General features: G+C 43.7%; 1 long non-coding RNA gene across 1 annotated transcript; it reads right to left on the bottom strand.

Moving 5' to 3' along the window:
• Nucleotides 1-3,944: 3,944 nt before the first annotated feature.
• On the bottom strand, nucleotides 3,945-12,632 carry LOC129380338 (uncharacterized). The gene is made up of 4 exons (XR_008608331.1): nucleotides 11,007-12,632; nucleotides 9,112-9,185; nucleotides 8,034-8,114; nucleotides 3,945-4,521 (listed from the first exon to the last, which is right to left on the bottom strand). It is a non-coding gene; the product is annotated as an uncharacterized lncRNA (long non-coding RNA).
• Nucleotides 12,633-13,922: the final 1,290 nt, after the last annotated feature.

The following is a 13,922-nucleotide window of genomic DNA, read 5'->3' as shown; positions in this document are numbered from 1 at the left end:
AAAATTGTTGCCTGGTCACAGGGGCGCTTCAGTGAGTCAGCTAATTACTATCCCACGCACACACTATCTCGGCACGGCGTCGAATATTAGCTGTTTATCAACGTTATTTCACGCGGCTAAAATGAGTGTATGAGGCCACCGGATATACAGCATGTAATTTTTTGGCATCAAACTTTACGAGTGTGAGGACTGCGGCTAGTGCCCCTGTCGCATGCCTGGCGATATTTCGTTTGCGTCAGAATGGCAACTGGTAATTTCAACATGTGCCGTCGGCACGAAGCACACCGAAAGCTTTATTGCAATGCACTGCAGTGTTTGTATTATTGGTGGTACGGTTAGGCTATATATACTTGAACATTGCCTGGGACAATGCTTTCGATACTTTGGCATAATATGCAAAATGACATGTGCGTAATGTGGCTGCATACTAATGACCTGTCCCAGAGAAAAAGACATTGCGGCTGAAACCATCGAAGATTATCGCAAGGTTAGCGGTAACTTTCCTGCGCAACCTGCTGCATATTGCCATGGCATTAGTGAATCCCGAAACCTTACGGGCCCATCAGCTGACATACAAATTGGCGATCTCGCTGAGAAAGACACTGTCAAATGGTTCGACGACGTAATATGCCTTGTTCGAATCACAGCACCCTAGCTGAAACTGCGCGGCAACCTCCACTATCCTCAGTATCCTGGCTGTAACGTCGTTGCATTGGCTATCCATAAAGCAGCCGCGCTCAAGGGGGAGGTGCCTGTTGCAGATGGGATTCTATAAATTTATTATATTTAAGACTACATATCACTTATTCCACCTTCGCGCATCCATCACGGGAGCGTCAACATGAATGGACACATACCATCGTTACACACAGCAGAACCCAGCTCGTTCGGACCCATACCTAGTGGCACATACATACGGTGACCCAAATTGCCTACTAAGCCAGGCACTGGTCGACGGCAAGTTTTCTATTCGGGAACATACCTAGTGGCCCGTGTTGTCTGCTCGGCAAGACAGCGGCCCGTACCTGCCCAATGGGCCAAGCTGACTGTCCTCCCATCAATCTCCAGAAACGTGCGAACAGCAAAGCCGGGGGAAGAGCTTGAGAAAGATCACGCTTAAAAATATCTTGGCCGGAGAAAATCAAAGCGCAGAGTAAGGGCGAGCAGGCGCAGCAAACTGTCACTGAATGTGATGCTCCTGAACTCTCAGTTTGTGAATTCCTATAGCTCATTGCTGGCGTGAAAATAGATTTCTTTTTAACGCCAGCAATCAACTATAATAGAAAGGCTCACGTCTACCCGTAAGTCTTTTCCACAATGTTGTGCATTGTTCAAAGGAAGCTTTACCTCGGGTGCTCCTATCCCAATACGTGTAAAAGGAGAATTCATTTTTCTCGGCAAACACAGCACTAAATTTGACGAGATTTGTTGCATTCAAAAGAAAAACTTAAAATCTGGTGACTATTGGTTTTGAATTATTGATATAGATTGTCAATTCTTTATTACACCTTAGCCAACATCGAAAATTTTTAGAAAGCGAAACTATCAAGTTTGACACTGTGTCTCTCGGCACTGAAAAATGATATTAGAATTCTGTGATATCATCTAAAGCGCACAAAGTTGATATGTTACACATGATCCTCAAAAATTTAGTAATATTGAAATACATCTTTTGCAGGACCCTTGTACACTACGTAACCAGTTCACGTAAGTAAAAAATTGACATATCAAATTTGTCCGCTTTGAATGTTCTAATGAATGCCGTTTACAGAACTGTGATAGCTGCTTTGATGCAGAAGTATTAAATTGTAAACATCGCGTTTCTATTTTGTTCAACCTTTAAATATATGAAAATTCTTTTTTTAAGAAATCAAGGCTTTAACTCAAATTGAGCTTCCAGCAGTCACTAGAAGTTAACTTTCGCTCTCAAATTCAACAAATTTCATTAAAATCGGTCCAAGGGTTATCTCAGAAAAGCGTTTCTGCGTTTTACATATATTTGAATAGGCCGCACTGGAGTTGGGCCCGACCTAAAGCTTCCTAAGACCCGGTCCCATGAAACCAAGAAAGTTCCTTGCAACAAACTTCACATGAATCGGCGCAGTGTTCTTACGGCGATAACTTTCCCCCACCTGAAGGGATGCCTTAGAACCCTCAATTTCAGTTGATTGATTCTCACGGTGATGTAAGCCTTTATCGGCTTCCGTTGAGAGCCCCTTCTACAAGCCTGAAGAAAAAAGAAAATAAAGATAAATTCGGATTCGTTTACTACCATGGAAATGTGAAGCAAATTGTAAACTCATCGCGCATGACAGCGGAGTCAAAGCGCATTGAGCAAAAGCTGACGGTCTTGGTCGCTAGAACGGCGTAATACGTCATGCAATGTTTTTTATGGATCACGGTCATTATAACATTGGCTTGTAGATAATCAAAAGACAAATGTGAGTTACTTGATGACCGGTCACGATGAAGCAAACGCGCGGAAACCTGACACAGCTTGAGAACACATCACTGCTTTCGGACATCCTCTGGAAGAATGTTTTATGGCGCAGGCGGTGCATTTACGCCATATCGAAGCCCCCGAGGTTATTGCGCTCATTCGTGCATTTTTATTTCTGCCACATTTGAAATATTCTTTCTTTGCGAGCAACAGCGCAGAGTTAGCGCCATGCGATTGTTTTCACCGCCATCCTATTTTATGTGCGGATGACATCCGGCTGCTAATAGAGTTCAGTAAAGTCGGATGGAAAAAAAGAAAAAGAAAAGAAAAAAAAACCTTGTCAGGATTCCACGCGTTGTGGGAATCGATGTTAGGGACGCATTTCGCAAGCAGCTGGCTATGCAGCACTGTTTGGGGTCTCACAAAGCGATACCAAGTGGACCAACGTGCTTGCGCAAATTGGGTAGTTGTGTGAGTGTGGGTCGGGAGCGTACGCAGGTGTGATGACAACAGCGTTTTTTCAACGCAACGATACCCAAGTAAGGCGCGTGGGTAGTACGGTTGCAAAGATACAAGCCATAATGCTATTACAACTTTTCGTTCCATGCTACTTTAGCAAGCGGATTTGCTGTAGAAGCAGCGTGACTAAAATATAAAACGAATAGAAGTAGCCATTGAGAACGGTACGACAAAACACTGCACGTTGGTGACTTCTTAGATTCGAAGTGGGTGGCTGTCTCCTCGGAAGCACCGTCATGTGTCCCACGCTAGACCATTGTGTCGTTGCAGCGTGAGAACGAAATCGTCCGATTGTATGCCAACGAACCCATTCCAGCCGACGCGCCACCGACACGGCCGTCGGCGATCCCCCTGTTGGCTCAGTGTGACCGAGTGGCCGACACTACGGAGACCGCTGCCACGGGAAGCCAGCAGACCAAGTCGGAGTCGTGTTGGCCTACTGTGCCCGGTTGTTTACAGTACATATGCAGCTTTTGCTTGACTGCCTGCCTGTGCGTCATCACTCCCGCGTGACATCATAGTGGAAGGAAGCGGCAGGCGGCGACGGCTGTAAGGTGTAGACGGTGAACAGAGCCAGGGGTCAGTGCGGTGGTGCGCCGGGAACTTTGGCTTACGTATATGTGACTTTATTGACAGTCCCTTGAAACCCCACCAACGAAGGGTGGTTCTCCTTGACACGAAGCGGACAACAATTACAGTGCCTCTCGGGAGGACAGCAACCTTTTTTCCGGGAATTGCGAGAACTATAGAAGGAAACGAAATAACGATCGCCATTATGGTCAGCCTGTTCTTATCCCACGCTTGCCACCAGTATTCGCTCACCATGACATTGTCGTCAGCTTCCTGTAATGAAATTGGCTGCCCAGCGCAGATAGATTGCGTCTGCGGCCGAGATTAAGTGTGTTTGGTCTAAACAAGTGTGCAAGAATAACAGATTCTGATCTAGTCAGCGTGTTGTAAATAAAGTAGAAGCTAGAGACGAGAATCATGTTTGGCAGGCGTTATTTATTTATAGTTACAAAAGTTATTAGCGCTTTCTTATTTATTTGTGGGGGCATGTACTGCATGTACCGTCAGTTCGGTTGCATTCACGCAAAGGTGCATTAATGTAGAGTCAACATTTCATTTTTCTTTTTGTTCCATGAGCATCAGTAGATCACCACCTTGGGAATACTGCTAGATTGGTACTAGAATATTACAGCGAAGGATTGCCACGTTCAGAATGTTTCTAGATTAAAGTTTGAAAGGCTGTGGCCAAAAGTCGAGCAGTTCTAGCTTCTTGGACCACTATCTCCACGGCTTCCGTGAGTTTGGCAGAAAATGATGCCTGGGCGGCAGCAGTGGCATTCTAACGGGCTTTCACAATTGGTGCCGTAGTAGCCACACTGGCCACAACCGATTAGATGGGATCCACGGGTGTATGAAGAGCGTCTCTGGCGTGCACGTTGAATTGTACTTCGGGTACTTTGGAGTTGTGCCACAAAGTTCATCGTAGACAAACTCGCAACTGTCAGCTTGTTCCTTCATTGTGTCGAAGCGACGCCAGTACGTGCATCCGTAACCTGTTTGCCGAAAAGAAGATGACGGCTCTGGTAAAGGAACAACGCTTCGGCTTACATATGTAGTACAAGAAGTCGTTAAAAAATCTGAAAAGAAAAACACACACTATTTCCCTTTAAGGCAACGGTGCTCATTTAATTATTACAGAGCAGGGGTTTGCGAGTATTAAAAGTTTGGAAACTCAAGAGGTCAGTATTCGAAGGGGTCCAATATTCATTTCTGCCCAAGTATAAGAGATAACTGCAGTTATTGGGCTAACATGAAGAAATGCGCGCCAGTTGCACTACATACAAGTTGTGACTATTCTGAACTAGTCAGCTGCAGGGAGGCTGCAGTTACTGCGTAGTGCTGTTCAAAAGCCTTAAATAGTTAACGGCTGGTTAGCAGTTTCCAGTCACTTAATAAGGGTTCGCCAGCTTCAGGTAGCTCACGGACCTTTCTTTTTCGATTCAGGCAAACAGTTAAGTATGTAATCAACCCCACCATGTTGGTACTTTTTTAAGATAACGTGCTGTGATGTACTATTAAACTTCAATAATTGAACAAACTACTGTAGCTGCATCTGTTGAAATGATGTTCCTGTGTTTTGTTTCTGTTATTGTCACGGTGCACTTCATACACGCATGTTGAATTTGCTTCTTGTTTACAAGCTCTTAAGTTGACCACGCCCAGTTCTCTGAATGGCACAATATTCATCGACTTGTAGTTTTTGTCGTTGTTGTTCTTGTAGCCTCTAACACGGCATGACGTGAACAAGCCTTCTTTTCCGTTTACCTTTTTCTGAATGGGCCTCGCACAACCTTTAAATTTCAAATAGACGAGGTAATATTTGGAAGGGGATCTGATATTCTTGTCGAATATTTGTACACGATTCGAAATGTTCGCTCTTCAAACATTCCCATTGTCACCATTCCAATTGGTGACATTTACTTGTATCCTGCCTCTTCATCGCCATTCTGGTTCGGGTTTGTTGTGTATGCGTACTTTACCCGTGGAGATTTATTAGCGGGATTTTATTGCGCAGCCTTACTTAAGGTACTCTTCTCTCAGGAGCTGCTGGGGACAGTGTTTCTCGAATTCGAATTTATTTTTGTCCATGTTGCAAAGACACAGTTCGGCTGCAAAATCACATGGAAGCCAAGTGGGCGCACCGTCGGGTTCCAGTCAATCGGCTGGGACATCTCCGCCACCTTGACATTAGATATTGAGAACGTGATGTAGAACGCTGATTGTGCCCTTGAACTCAAGAGCGACGTTTTCTCAATCAAATTCCCGCGGATGTTGAATTTCTGTCCTATTCATCACGTCATTGTGCTCACCTTTTCTCGCAACAATACTTACTTTTTTTTTGGCTCGCAAGTTGTCTGAGGACGGCAATTCCGCTTCCCAGGGCCCGTGTAAGCGTTACGCGCAAGCACTGTGGCCTTTCCGGTGAGCGACTGTTGCTCACCGTTAGGACCTATCCATGTGAGCAGAGGGGCCGGAATCACTGAGCCAAATCTGTTAGGGTCTTGTACAATATTTATCGTGGTAGCAAGTTCACAGTGATCAATGCCTTTGTTCTCTGTCTGTGGTCGGGAAAATACGGACTCGCTGTTACAGGATTTCGTGGCTTTCTAGTAGATAGTGACCTTACGCAGTCTTTTAAATAGACAACTCATCGTGAATAGATTCGTAATCTAACTTCGTACTGCACACTCACGTTAACTTCCACCAGTTCTTTCTAATTTCGTCGGCGGAACGTACTGTCGATATCTTACACGTTGTTTGTAGTGGTGATGTGATGTAGTATGCGCCGCTTGCCAGGTTATTTTCATTTTGGGAATGAACAGACATTCGCGTGCTACTAAGATATCGTGGTGTGATTATTGGTGCAGGAGGGCAGACCTATGTTATGTAATGTTTTATATCTCCGATATATTTTCTTTCTGTATTTTTTCTAGAGATATTTCATAGTATATTGCATTTCCTTTTTTATTTTCGGGACAGCTGGCTCTTCGGTGAATTATTGGCCCATGCTTTCATCGTTTAATAAATGAACACATAAAGTTCGCAACAACTACAGAGTCAGTGATTTCCATATCTGTTGCTCCTTGACGTTTTGTTTTGTGTGGCTAATTAGGGTGCACAACTTCCCCCACCTGTTTTTTGTGTAAGCTGGACTAAAGTACTGCTTGAATAGCTTGGAGATATATCGCACTTTTACAGCAAAGCTGTATCTAGATACCCTGTGGCTGTGGTAGCTGTCCGTCCGTCTACTTGCCACGTCGACCCGAAAAAAATTTTCGCGTCCAGTTTCTCGTGAATGCTCTTTAGCTATCAATAGAATGCAGATATATCTTTGAAAAAATTACACTGAAATTGGCCGCTAAGACGAATCTATCACTACGCTGAGTTTCAACTACTTGTCAAAATTAGTTCACAGTGAAGTGAACGTTACAGAATTCCCACCTGCTTCCAATACATGGCCGTCAACGGTGGGGATATGGTTATAGAAAAAAGGCTGTAACACTTAGTTTGACAAAACTAGCCCAAATTTAATTGTACTACAATTAGGCACTAAGTAGACTTAACAGTATGCCAAATTTCATCTACTCTTCGTGATACCGTAGTTCACAGTGAAGTTGTAAATATTGCAGAATTCCCGTGGTGCTGTCCGTGCATGGGCTTCTACGGAAGGGAAATGGACAATCCTATGTTTGTTCGCTAGAATAAAACTGTAGTCCTTCCAAGTTTCATTCAGCTAATTAACAAGGAAGTATGCTCAAGAACCGTGTTTTGTTTTGTGCACTCTTTCGACTGCGCACCAGTCAATGCATATCGTAGCTCGCGTAGAGGCTCTGTTTAACGGCCACCAGCGTCCTATACACACTGCTACCACCAGTGCGCGTTGCGTGTTTTGGTTACGTCATTTTCGCCTAGACCACCTTATAATAATAATAATAATAATAATAATAATAATAATAATAATAATAATAATAATAATAATAATAATAATACATAGATGCGTCGATTGACGTAACACAACACAGCTTCGCTGCTCGTCCTTCTTCACTGAGTGGAAGGGCTGCTGATTTCTTTTTCAGCACGATTTATGTAATGGCCTTCACTTATGTTCGTCCCGTGGCAGAGTTATGCTTAAAGAAATTGTTCTTCTCATACTGTTAACCGCCGATACGAACCACTTACTTCAGCAAAAAGGAAAACTGGGTGAGTTGGCACATGTTGAGTTGATACAAGTTTCACAGGCTGGCCAAGCTAGCCTTGTAATGCTGCAACAGGGAACCCTCAGCCAAATTTGTGAAGGCTTTTTGTGAATTGTGCTTTTTTTGTGAATCGATGATTTCGTACACGGGAAATGTGGGTGGAAATATAACGTGGCCTTCCAATCTTGGGTCCCTCCCGTTGAGTACAAGCAAGGTGGTCATGCGCTCGTAAAGTTGTCTTGCAGGTTTTTTTTTTTTCGCCGGTTTTTTTTTTCGACAGGCACCGTGTAAAAACCTTCTGAACTCACCGTTGCTTGCGTAAGGGTGTCGTAGGACAATGCACTTTCGACAGTCCCTGTATATGACGTGTACTTTCGCAGTAATATGTGCTGCAAAAAGAATTTACGGTTTTGTGACTAAGAAGTCAGTAAAACGGCGAAAATGCTGCAAGAAACAAAGAACAGCGTCTAAGATTTCCTATTAAACATTTGACCGCTTCCTAAGAGCGAATAGAATAACTGCTAATATATATATATATATATATATATATATATATATATATATATATATATATATATATGTATATGTATATATTCTGTCCCTAACACAAAGGCGTAACTGCTTTGTTCTTTCAGCTTGACGCAAGATGGAGGTGGGGAGGGACTAGGGAATTCTAGGCAGCCGCATTTCCTCTGCATTTTTGAGGCAACCAAATACATAGGTAATGTCATAGAGCATGTCAGGTGAGTTCTTTACTGAACAAAAGGTAGGTAATGTCAAATACAAATACTTCGTCATCTATTTGAGCGGACTGTCTGCTTCCCTGTTAGGCTAGAAGATAAAGCGATTCGCGGTACTCGATTTGTCTGAGAATGCATAGGGGAAGTTATTTGGCTTTCAACAATAAAATGTACGAAACTCGTTAGCTGCATCGTGCTCTGGTTCTATTGCGCACAAACGTGCTTTAACTACCGGGCGTGGTGGCTTTGACACTGCTCCGCTATGCCCGAAGGCGCGGGATGAAATCCTTGCCGCGGTGGCTGCGTTTCGATGTGGGCGAAATGCAAAAACGCCCGCGCTGTGCACACGCTTGGCACAAGTTAAACAGCCCCAGCTAGTCAAAATTTATCCCAAGTCTTTCACTATCACGCGCCTGATGATCATATTATGGTTACGGCACCTAAAACGCCAGACTTTAAAAAATTTATTTGTTTCTTATTGTAGAGGTTGACCCGTTTGCGTTTCATGTAATAAATCTTCCTTTCTCTCTCTAATTTCGTGATGACTATCCGATGTTCTGGGTACAGAAAACGTGTAAAAATGCCTTTTCGGATTGCATGCAAGCGCGAGTGAGTTTATATCGGCTATTTTATTACCGTTACTTACATTCTTCAGGCCTCATTAGAATTTGGTTCCTGGCTTTATAGCTTGGCGTTGAACTTAGGACAATCTTCTTGCTTCTGAAAAAAGACATAATTCGATTATTAAGTATTCACACTTTTTTAAAACAAAGCGTTCTGCGTTTACACTTACGTACAGTGCAATATTTAACTTTTCTCCAGCCACAGTACCATTTCAGTGCAGCTGTCATCGTGAAATCAGCGGCGTTCATTCGCACAAAAAATACAACCGTCCGTCCAATTTTGAAAATTCAAGCGTCTACGCGACGTTTAGACTCAACGTGGCTCTTGCATATGAGTCATTTAGTTTATTCACATACTTAGAGTAAAAAAAAAGACTGCAGTGGGAAAGTAGCACGCAGCGTCTTCGTCTGGCGCTGAGACGTAAAACTTTATAGGAAATAGGAGCAGAGGACAGTAACTGCAAAACCATTTGCAATAATTGTAAAGAGCCTACACAATGTTTTGTCCAACGTGTTTACTAAAATAAGCAATCGTGGGCGAAAAAGAAGAAAAAATCTCCATGAAGACACATAACGCGGAGCAACCATTTGCGTAAAAGTTTCATGAATTAGCACAACTTAGAAAGTGTTACGGAAACAACACGAACATGCTGAAACGGGAGACAGAGGGAAGCTAAGCTTCCAAATTATTTGTTTCATTTGCATTGTGTACATTCGCACGTACATTCGCTCGTACATTCGCAGGCATTTTGCAAATGATAGTCGGTTACAGTAAGCGCGAAATAACATGGTGCCGAAGTCCGCACGCGAGTCGCCTTTATCTACGTCAGAGGAAGCCGTAACAACCTCTTCGTATTCGACCACGCTACAGTGTTCTCAAGCGAAGCTTTATTTGCCTCTTCACCCCACTTTGCGGGTCCTGGCTGTTGGCTGCTGTCTTGCGGAATACACAACCAGCGCCACTGGGTGTGCTCAGCTGTATATGTGCCACTGGACGTGGGCTTCAAGACGGCTGCTTCTAGGCTTAGTTGGTATTTGCAGAAATACGTATTTACCGGAATAAGGACACACGCAAAAAGGAAGAAGGCATCGAGGACGTCGCGGTTGGCATTGCCAACGTACTCATTTATGGCGCCGACTCACAGGGAGTAAATAGGTAAACACACGCATACGTGGGATAATAACCCAACTTGAGACAACCAGTAGTCAAACAACGTCGTCTATGATTGATGCAACAGAAGCGACGTGTCAGTCATAACGGCAAAGTATTTCTGTCGTATACAGTACACACTTATTGAGTCACGTGTGGTCTCATTCTTGCTCTCCATTCTTTGTTTCTACACCCTTTCGCCTTCCCTCAACACCGAGTAGCAGGTCAGGACCTTGGTTAAGGCCGACCTCTCAGCTTTTCTCTCGTAATAAATAGATATATCTCTCATTCTTACTCCTTGCGAAAAGCATTGTCTCACTGGAACATGGTTTACGTATGCAGGCCTTTCAGTGTGTGGGTAAATGCGCCACGCAGTCTTTATTAATATTTAGGACATGTCTGAATAGACAACTTGGGAAATGGCCTTTTGAACATTCTTGGTGAATTCCTCAGAATGCGTATGTGCCACTGGAAAGGTGCCTGAATAGACTAGTAGAACAAGTCGTAATAAGTGAAGAAGTCAGCACCAAAAGCAGCCGAGTGCGGAGAAATAAGTTCAAGGAACCGATCGGGGTAGGAGCGGGCATTCAGGGAGAGGCATTGAGATATACAGAAATGAAGAAAGAGCAGTGAAGACATTTCAATAGACATCAAATAATTGTTTTTCTTATTACCGATGCACAGGTGTGCGTCGCATCGGCCAACATTTTTAAAACTTCTTAGAGCTAAATGCCTGAAAAAGGTGCGAAATTTGCGCATGTCACTTACGAGTGTGAGACTCCACTTGCATTCGAGAGGGACGTCGTATAGTCTTCGAAGACGCCGAGGTCACGAAACGTGACAGACTTTGCATTTCCGAAGTACTTGTCATCGTCAAAATTTCTGTATAGAAGGTTCCACTTTGTCTTGTCAAGTAAACACTGCACATGGAGGACGTTAATATGAAAGGGAATTCATGAAACGGACCTAAAACTGCACTAAAATTTTATATTTCTATTCCGTCGTGCCAGAAATAGTGTGTCAACAAAGACATTGTGTGTTGTGTCTATCCATGCGCAGTGGTTTGATTGCTGCATTATGCAAACGCCAATAGGAAAGCCCACGAATTTGAAAAAAGAAAGAAACAAATAAACGTTCTACGAATGAAATTGCTGCTAACAAGACTTACCACCACAAGTTTCCTTACGACCGCAGGAAAAGTAAATATCCATGGGTAGCCTTCCGCAATAGGCAGCTGGCTTTCAATTTTTTGTGATAGGGTGCACATATTCTCGCACACTACTCGGCGCCTCAGGTGCACATTTACAAACTTGCGCTATCGAGGCGCAGATTTTCATCGAGAAAGGAAAACCTAGAAGCAAGCATTACGTGATACTTTGTAACCCCCCCCCCCCAAAAAAAAAAATAAAGTTCGGCTCAACATCTGATCATATCTCCATCAACTAAGCGTGCTCTTCTGAAAAACAACAACAACAAACAAATGTGATGCCCCCGTCTACGGTAACCACACTCGTATGTTACAATGTTAGACGTGCGTACGCTACAAGACGCGATGAAAGTTGCACAAGATTAACGGGAGAAAATGTGCACACAGTGGTTAGCAAGGCATCCGAACATGCTCACTTCAATTCATATTTACCGCGAACCAAACATAATAGGCTGAGTCTGCCGAGCACAGAGTCGTATTATGGGAAGACTTTTAGATCAACGAAGGCAAGAATGGGAGGAGGGGTCGGGGGGGGGGGCGGCTTCTTGCAGAGATGGCTTGCGAAGGTTGGCTACGCGACCTAATGATCCCTCCTTGTTCTTTTCCATCCTACGCACAATTATTACTCGCATGAAAGAAGCTTCTGTGTTTGCTTCGGCGCTGTATTGTGGCGTCATCAAGCATCACCATCATCATCATTACCATCAGTCTACTTTATTTTCACCTCAAGACGAAGGCCTATCCCTACGATCTCCTATTACCCCTGTCCTGCGCCAGCCAATTCCAACTTGAGCCGGCAAATTTCCTAATTTCATCACCCCACCTAGTTTTATGTAGTTCTCGACTGCACCTACGTTTCCCCGGCACCCATTCTGTAACTCTAATGGTCGACCGGTTATCGACCCTGAGCATCACATGGCCTGCCCAGCTCCATTTTTTTTTCTCTTAGTGTCAAGTACAATATCGGATATCCCCACTTGCTCTTTGATCCACACCACTCTCTTTCTGTCGCTTAGCGTAACCCCTAACACTTGTTCCATCGCTCTTTGTGTGGTCCTTAATTTGTTCACGAGCTTTTTTGCTAACCGTGTCGGCCCCTTATGCTATCACCGGTAGAATGCAATGATTATACACTTTCCTCTTTAAAGACAATAATAGTAGGTTCCCAGTCAGACTTTGTAACGCCTGCCGCATGCACACCAAACCATTTTTATCCTTCTGTAAACTTCCTTACAATGATCAGAGTCTCCTGTGAGTAATTCAACTAGCTGAATGTACTCCTGTACAAACTGTAGACGCTAACTGGCGATCTTGAATTCTTGTTTTATTGCCAGGCTATTGAACATTATCTTCATCTTCTGCATACTAATCTTCAACCCTACTCTTGAACTTTCTCGGTTAAGGTCCTGAACCATTTGTTGTGATTCTTCCCCAGTGTTGCTGGACAGCACAATCATATCATGAGAAGCCAACAAGGTTTGTGAGTGATGGCGCTGGCTAACACTGCCAGGGTAAGTTCTAGCAGTAACAAATAAATACGCCAGAAAGAGGATGACAATGCGGCACCGCGGTAGCTCAATTGGTTAGAGCATCGCACGCGTAATGCGAAGACGTGGGATTGTTCCCCACTTGCGGCAAGTTCTTTATTTTCCTCCACATTCATGTCATTTATTTATCATTTCTTTAATTCAATTATTAAGTACAAGTAATTTCCCATATGTTGTCCTAGCTTGGTGTCCTTGTTTGTTGGCTTCTCGTGATATGATTAATAAAAATCGGGACGCTCGGCCCGTCTTCTCGTTTGGACAGGACAATGTCATCTGCAAACTGAAGGTTCCTGAGATATTCACCTTTGGTCCTCGTAAGTCTTCCCAGTCTAATAGCTTGACTACTTCTAAGCATTTAGCGAATAGCGTTGCAGAGATTGTGTCTCCTTGCCCAGACCCCTTTCTTCGTATAACTTTATACTTTTCTTGTGAAAAGCCAAGTTAGCTGCGGAAACATTGTAGATATTTCCCACTGTATTTATGTATGCACCCTGTACTCTTTCATCGTAGTGCATGATTGTCATCAAGCATGCTCTAATTAAGCGAATGATGGCTGTTGCCTCCGACATATCGGCGCGGAGCTATGCCTCTTTTTCCGCCTTTATTGCTGCCATAATGGTGCTACTTATTTTGATTACGACCATCATTTTTTTTCTTCCGTGATTATACATATGACATGCAGGAAATTTCAGAAAGGATGGTAAAGCCTTCACGAATCGGTGCGAACGCTCACCCTCGTATTGTAGAATCTCCCTCGACTCCACACTTACTCGACTGAAGAAAAGGTTTGGCAGGCGTCGCTGTTCGTCTCTAGAGGACCCGATGCGTAAACATCGCCGTAGTATACTATTTATGTTCAAATTTTTGGGACACGCACACACACACACGCACATGCAGATCATGCTCTCTCTTTCTCTCGGACTTTTACTC

The sequence above is a fragment of the Dermacentor andersoni genome, chromosome 10 (assembly GCF_023375885.2).
Source record: "Dermacentor andersoni chromosome 10, qqDerAnde1_hic_scaffold, whole genome shotgun sequence".
Lineage (NCBI taxonomy): Eukaryota > Metazoa > Arthropoda > Arachnida > Ixodida > Ixodidae > Dermacentor > Dermacentor andersoni.
Note: the sequence above shows the minus strand (reverse complement) of the source record. Positions and strands in the feature narration are given on the sequence as shown.